Source organism: Corvus brachyrhynchos, unplaced genomic scaffold (assembly GCF_000691975.1).
Source record: "Corvus brachyrhynchos isolate BGI_N302 unplaced genomic scaffold, ASM69197v1 scaffold60, whole genome shotgun sequence".
Classification (NCBI taxonomy): domain Eukaryota; kingdom Metazoa; phylum Chordata; class Aves; order Passeriformes; family Corvidae; genus Corvus; species Corvus brachyrhynchos.
The window spans coordinates 2,893,955-2,900,188 of NW_008236767.1; positions in this window are offsets into that span (position 1 = coordinate 2,893,955).

The window sequence follows — 6,234 nt, forward strand, 5'->3', positions numbered from 1 at the left end:
TCCTGCTCAGGTGAGTGTCTGCCCCACTCTGAATGCAAAACTACATTTTTATGACCATAATTTGACAAGATTTGCTGGTGTGATCCTGGTGCCTTAAATATATCTCTTCTTTTAGATGCTCTCAAAATCTTGCTTGATAACCTGTTTGGTTAGAAGCTGGGCAAAATACAGACAGATATTCCACTGTCTTTGCTCTTGTTCTTAATATATCCACAGGTTAACTCTTTATCAAAGAGTTATGTTTGGTTTGGTGTTTTCTTCTCCTGTGAATTTTCAAATATTACTTGCTAACTGTCTTGTGAGAAAGAATTAAAAATTTGGTAGCTCTCAAGGCAAAGCAAAAAAAGAAGTGGGGGAAATAAGAGACCTTGAGGAGAATCTTTAGTACAGCTGTGAATCTTTGGCTGTGTTTTTCTCTTACTGATGCTGAGTTGCTAGCAAGCTAAGCCTTAGGGGCAGGGTGTAAGGCCACTCCCTGTACTCTGCTGAGGACAGGGTGGGGACTTGCTGTTCAAATATGAGGTTTGGCTTGGACAGTGAGAACCTGGCTTGGGTCACTGGCACTGGTACTTTGATGGTGAAAGCCTTGGGACAATCTCATTCTGGGAGACCAGGCCAAGGGATATGTCAAAATCCAGTTTTGTAGCAAGAAACACCAAACTCCTCCCTACTTCCCAAGGAACTGGCTCCCTGACTATAACTGTGGTGAGTGAAACTGTCAAATAGTCCCAACTACAACATTTTCTTGGATGAAAACAGGGAGCACATTTGGCTTCCTGCAGTTAATCCAGGATAGAAGCTCAGGATTATTTGACTTCCATCATTTTGCTATTAGATTCCAAAGCTCAAGCAGTGATTCAGCTCCCAGAACACCACACTAATTTGATACTAATCTGTGAAAGGTCACTGCTAGCGTAACAATATCCTGTCATAGCAGAACAAGAATATTCAGTGGCATTTTACATGTGTTTGCTGATGTTAAGCTAGCATTTTGTGACACTACAGATTTTATGCAGTAGTGAATGTTAAAACTAAGCCCTTTTTTCCCCTTAATTCTACCTCCTGATGCAAATACAAATACGGGCTAAGACAAATACACACTGATAACACTGAGAGGGCAATAGATGCACCTTGAATGTAATGTTAGTGTAAATTTGATCTTTGACAAGATGCTATCTGATGAGGCAAAACAGAAGCTCTGGGTCTTGGTAACTGAGCCGGGAGGGTCTGTCACAGATGAAAGTTGGGATGTCCCCAGAGCCTTAAGAATCTGGAGAAACCACTCAAAGTAGAACTGACAGGGATGTTGATTTCACTGAGGCATTGATTTCGCCACAGGCCTAAGAAGTTCCAGTTTTATGAGAAATGTCAAAAAATGTTGAGTTTAGCCTCATCCAGGCCTAGCCCTTCTGCATTTTCATCTTCACCTTTTTCACTAGGTGACCATGTGCTCCCCGACTATCGCATCTTCCAACAGCCAGCCAGAAGAAATTGTGAGCAGGACTGAAAACAAATGCTGTTCTCAAGCCCATTATATGCCCAGCATGAAATACTTTACATGTAACTTATTTTTATAATGTTTGGACCATTATTTGAATTAAAGAGTAAAGCCTTTCTTGTATTCATGTTGAGAAAGTGACAGTCATTAAAATGAACAAGTGCCTGTTACCTATGAAGTAAGCCTTGGAGCAAGTCTCTCTCATCCAAGCATCCAAATGAAGGAGAAGATGAGAAGGGGAATGGTAATGAGGAACTGGATGGAAGTTAAAAAGCAGTTGCCTTTGGCATGTTTTTATTAATTTTTGGTTGATATGCGAAAAAGAGGTGGTGCACCTAGTGAAGTTTTAGTGCTTCACAAAATTATGATGAAAATAAAAGTAACAGTAAATGAGTGTTGAAGTAAAAATTGCTTAGGAAATATTTATATGAAGAGTGAAAAATCAGTCAACAAATAATTTTCAAAACCAGCTGCTTTATGTATTTATCCCAATCAAAGTAACAATTAACATCCAAGTGTCACAAAGCAGCACTTTGTGCTGGTATGTGAGAAAAATGTTTTCTGGCTGTTCATTAAAACCATGAAGAGAGAGGAAAAACCAGTCACTTTGGTTGTTGTTCCTTTCCTAATTTTGTGCCATTGAATGTGAAGAAAATGCAGCTTTACCCTCTTCAAGTTTCCTTGCCCCAGGCTGTGATCATGTTTTTTTTGAGCCTTTCTACCAAAAAACTTGCTTCTGAGAGTTAAACCAAAAGACAACATTTTGATATTGCATATTGGGGGGTGTCATATATGAAATGGAGTGTTGGCCTTTGCATATTGTTTTCAACTTTTAATTGTTAATTGTTTAATTATTGTTTATTCGAATTACCCATCAACCCAGTTAAGAGTTATTAAGTTCCAAAGTTACTCCCCTGATTAGTTGATTAAAGTGTTTTACATAATTCCTCGTTAAAAATCCCTTGTTAATAAAGTTCCACAAGTTTATTCCTCTCTTCAGTCCCTAAAAAGTGTAAAAACCCACAATGTCTTAATTCCTGTATGTGTCCAAGTTAATTACCCTGTTTTTAAGAGTTCTCTGAAATACTTAAAGCCCAGTTTTAAACCTTTTACCAAGTGTTCTTAACCTTTGTAAGTTTTGAGTGAGTTTTAAGCTTTGCCAAAAAGGAGACCTTCTAACTGACAGGGAACTATTTTTAGAACCTGGCCATTGGCCTGCAACTCAGCACCACGACAACCTGGAATTTTAATGATGACTTTTCCCGCCTTTGGAGCCGATGACATTTTCCCTTAGACAACAGGGAGCCATTGGCAGACTGAGATTCCCTCACCTCAAGGCACCACCAATCATCCAGGACCATGGAGGCTGGGCAGTGGGCGGTCATGGGCGGGACCCAGCTCTATAGAACTGCGGGGCACCAGCTCAGAGGTGCCATTTTCACCTCAGGTTAGCTGCTGGTGGGGCCTGGTGCTGGGAGCACAGGCCTCTACCTCTTTCAAAGGGCAATTCAACCATTCTGGGTTTGGGCTAGCTGAAGTCACCCCAGCGTTGTAAGGTCTCTGCTTTGGGACTTTTGAGCCGGTTCGGCCAACAAGGTCTCACTGCAGACCCGGTATTTTTTTTGGCTTTATAATTCTTTTGTACTTGGATTTTTTTTTGCTGATTTTTCTTTTAATAAATTGTTCTTAATTACTTTAATTAAGAACCAAGAGTTGTGTCATTCCTCACAGGGGGGCTTTTTTTTAAAGGTAAACTCTTTTTTTAAAGAAGTAAATTTTATGTCTCAGAGCCTTTCTTTCACTTTTGCCACTGTTACCCTCACAGGATACAGGTCTCTGTAGTAGCTTCTGTTCTTGCATGGAAGGAAACACATTAATTCTATTTGCATTAGAGACCTCCTTGGAGACATCCTTTGATAGTTTGCTTTTGTCCTGTTTCAATACTACGACTGTTCAATTCTTTCAGTTTCTAAAACTCTCAGTGAGAATTCGATCAGCAGTAACCTGGTAGACTGAGCACAAACATACCTGTGCATCTGGCTGCAGAAGGCCTTTCCATAGCTTTATTTTCTTGTTCAGACAACCATTTCCTTTGAACCAGACCTTCCTTTCCTATCCTCTTCGTGTAACTCATGTCTTTTGCTAGTGCTTGGGAGCTCTTGTAAAGAAGTTGCCCATTGAAATTCTGGCAAGTTTCTTTTCCAAATACAAGACATCAGCTTGGTCTGTGTAGTTATATACTCTGTCAATGCCTTTGTAGTTAAGGTTGATAGTGTTATAGATTCTGTGCTAACAGGCAGACGTACACTGAGGGATATGAATGGTATGAAAAAAATGGAAAATAAAAAAGAATGGAAACCCCACTGCATACTCAGTAAGCCTGCAGTTCTCCTGGTAGAGTAAGTAACTTCTTTCAGGAATGTGGGATTTCATTAGATCCATAAACACTTTCACATCTTTTTGTGCTTAACTGTGTTTTGGATTTGTAACCTACATAAACCACACCTATTGCAGAGATGAGACGGACTTGAACTGCAGCAAAGAACTTCTGTCACTTTACTGTAGAAAAGGAGTATACAAACTCCTAATCTAAATATGCAATGACACTGGATATTATGAATAGGTTTGGTTCTGAAGATTTTTACAAAGGCAGATTTTACAAAGGAAAGGACCTCACAAAAAACCCCAAAACACTGGGGACTTCGAAATGAAGAAAAACCTTTTCAATTAGAAAGTAGTGAGCAGCATAAAGAAATAGTGCATTACATATAATTTTCATCATGGAAACATTCAGGTGATCTTTTTCTTGCCCTCATTTTTTTTCCTGGATATTTGGGTATCTGAAGCTCTGTCTCCCTATGTGAACATTTATGCAATTAGTAATTAAGGCTGAATCTACTACATACATTAAGTTTCAGCTGAGCATCTGTAACATGAGAGTTTAGTACAGACATTTTTGTCCGGTTGGATGCTTTGTGCAATTTCACAATTGCACACCAAATATTCATTAACCTGTTCTCATATTTAATTCAACTTAATTTAATTTTAATACTGTAGGAGGAATTACTTTATTTTGAAAGCACTATAGATTTCCTTAAGAAATTATTATCCGATTTGTTTTTGAATAACTTACAATTCCTCAGGACAGGTGCTATTACATTTCTGTACCACAAAAATGTTGAATACTCCCAAGAAATAGTCAGTGATACAAGTTCATAATTATGATAAAATTATTATTTATTTTCCCTGAGATTACCAGGAACATTTCGCATGGCTTATGTTAATGAGATGTTCAAAACCTTTCAGTCAAATGAACCCATGTAGAACTATAGAATCATTTAGGTTTGAAAAGACCCTTCAGATGAAGTCCAACTGTACACCTAACACCTCTAAGTCTGCCACTAAACCATGTCCCTGAGCCCCAGGTCGACATGTCTTTTAAATACCTTCAGGGCTGGGGACTCATTCACTTCCCTGGGCAGTCAGTTCCAATGCTTGACAACATGTTTGGTCAAGAAATTTTTCCTAATAGTCAAACTAAACCTCCCCTGGCACAACCTGAGATTGTTTCCTCTTGTCTTGTCACTTGTTGCTTGTGCAGAGACTGACACCTTCTTCACCACAGCCTCCTTTCAGGCAGTTGTAGAGAGTAATAAGGTCTCCCATCTGAGCCTCCTTTTCTCCAGACTAAACAAACCCAGCTCTCTCAGCTGCCCCTCATAAGTACTGTTTTCTATGTTTTATATTCATTAAAAAATAGCTGATTGTCAGATAAATATATTCATACTGTATGTGAGATAAACATGGAGTCATAGGACATCAAGTATATCAGTTTAAGTGAAGGCACAAAAAAATCAATAAACAGCTTTAAGTATGCTGAATTTTGTTGTAATTAAAAATGTCTTTTTAAATACCACTACGCAAGATATTACTTGCTCTTCTAAAAGCAGATCTTGAATTCATAATGATGATAGATATGAATAAAGATTGAATATTTTACAAATTGGTCTGCTAAGGTTTAAGGTGAGAAAGGACAGACTTCAAATTTTTGATTTGTTTTGTCTTGGGATAAGTCCAGGAAAATTTGGATGGTAATTTCATAAAAAGTTTAGTGTAATGCATTGCTGTTCCTAATTATTTCTTTGACGTTCTCCCATCTTGGCTTCTCAAATTTCTATCTTCTATCAATCTTGACCTTTACTACACCCTAATAATTTGCTGTATCTAAAATTTTTACTATACTTATCGTGTGAGTCAGCACAGGCAAGCAGCTGGGACAACCACAAATCCATGGCTAAATCACCAGGAGTAAATTTATTTCCTTTACCTCACTACTGGGGTATACCCAAAACCAGGGCAGAGCTGCACAAGCAGAGATGCACACGCTGTTGAACCCAGTCCATGGCAGAGGATTACTAGCCTGTAGTTCACACCTGTTTATCAAGGGCTATTTCCAACTACAAAAATCACTTGAGTACATTTACAGTCCTCCTTGCCAGTCACCCCTAACGCTAAACTCCACCTCATAACCCTGTAACCAGGATATTTAGATCTGAAGGAGCCTCCGGAGGTTACCTAGTTCAGCATCCTGCTCAAAGCAGGTCCATCTCAATTAGGTTACCAAGTATTTGTACAGTTATTTTAAGTATCTCTAAGGAAATTTAGATTCCCTATCACCTCTCATAGTAAAATAAATACATAAACCTAATAGGATACCAAAACCATGCCTTTTATTT